The sequence below is a fragment of the Sinocyclocheilus anshuiensis genome, unplaced genomic scaffold (genome assembly GCF_001515605.1).
Source record: "Sinocyclocheilus anshuiensis isolate Anshui unplaced genomic scaffold, SAMN03320099.WGS_v1.1 scaffold906, whole genome shotgun sequence".
In the NCBI taxonomy this organism is placed as follows: domain Eukaryota; kingdom Metazoa; phylum Chordata; class Actinopteri; order Cypriniformes; family Cyprinidae; genus Sinocyclocheilus; species Sinocyclocheilus anshuiensis.
The window spans coordinates 578,629-580,234 of record NW_015540937.1 but is presented as its reverse complement, the minus strand read 5'-3'; the positions used below and the strand labels follow the sequence as shown (position 1 = coordinate 580,234).

General features: G+C 32.4%; 1 protein-coding gene across 1 annotated transcript in view; it reads right to left on the bottom strand.

Moving 5' to 3' along the window:
- LOC107689597 (diacylglycerol kinase delta-like) overlaps window positions 1–1,606 on the bottom strand; it is a 29,585-nt gene that overhangs the window by 17,524 nt on the left and 10,455 nt on the right. The gene's annotated exons all lie outside the window — the stretch shown is intronic.

Genomic DNA, 1,606 nt, shown 5'->3' with positions numbered 1-1,606 from the left:
ACAGCACTCCAGTCCATCAGTTAACATCTGGAGAAGACAAAAGCTGAAACTAATCCAGCATTAAGACGTTTTTAACTTTAAACTGTTGCTTTCAGCTAAAATACGAGTCCATAATCCATAATAATGCTTCCTCCAGTGAAAAATCTCCTCTCACATCAAAATACACGCACATATTTGTTTAGAGCTGTTTAAACGCTGCTTGAAGAAAGAGAGAGAGAGAGAGAACTCAGGAGTCGGTCATGAGAAACTGAAGAAACCAGAATAGATTAGTTCAAGTATTATAAGCTGCTTTACACACACATAACCTTAAATGTGTGTGTGTGTGTGTGAGAGCACTCATGGCTCCAGAAACATTGTTTTTATCAGACTCTCATTCTGACGGCACCCATTCACTGCAGAGCATCCATTGCTGAGACACTGATGCAATGCTACATTTCTACAAATCTGATGAAGAAATCTGCATCTTGGATGGCCTGAGAGTGAGGACATTTTCAGCAAATTTTATTACTTAAACTATTCCTTTAACAGGCTTTTATTGGCCATTAATTTCACCTAAATACTGTGACATTAGATTAGTTTCACATGTTTATATTTTCAGCTACTCATGAGTAAGAGAGTGTGTTAAGAGATGTATAAATAGCATTTGAGCAGCAAAAAAGTAGATAAAATCAATTAATTTCAGTTTGCGTCAGTTCATGAGTGAGTCAAACAAACGGTTTACATTATTATTCACAAATGTCCACAGAGGCTTGCGTTCCTCATGTTTAGTGTATACCTTTATGTATTGTTATATAAATAAAAATGCTGAAATATTCTTGTCTTATTTGTTAACATCAGTTAAAGCATTAGCCAACATGAACTAAAGGACAATACATTTTTTGAGAAAAAATGAGAAATACACTTCTACAGCGTGAATTATTCTTTGCTAATGTTAGTTAATAAAAATACAGTTGTTCAGTGTTTGTTCATGTTAGTTCACAGTGCATTAATTAATGTTAACTTTTAATTGTAAAAATGCATGAAAATGAACTCGGATCAATAAATGCTGTAAACATTTTTCATTGCTCATGTTAACTAATATAATTAACTAATGTTAACAAATGAAACCTTATTGTAAGTTTTACCAATATTTTGAATCTCTTTTGCAACCCATTTAAAGCCCTTTATGTAAATAAATAAATTAATTAATTAATAATTTGTTAGTAAGTATGTAAATATCAAATACAATTAAATGGAAATTATTGAGATACACTTTAAAAGTCTGGGAGCACATTAAAAATCAGGGATTCAAAACCAGATTTAAACCTAAAAAGAAAGGTTTTAGGAGTTTAAAGGATTTAGATGAAAGAAAGACATTTGTTCATTTCAGCTCTGTTAATAAAAGGACCAAAAAAACCTAAAACAAACCAGAAATTCATGCAAACTGATATTATCAACTACATTTTTATACTGAAAATAGAATCGTTCACTAGTGGCCTGAAACGTCAGGAACTCAAACTTTTTCAGCTGTATCACAAAAGCCAAACCATCAAGCATTCAAAGGCCTAAAATAGCATGTGTGTGTGTGTGTGTGTATATGTGTGTGTGTGTGTGTGTGTGTGTGTGT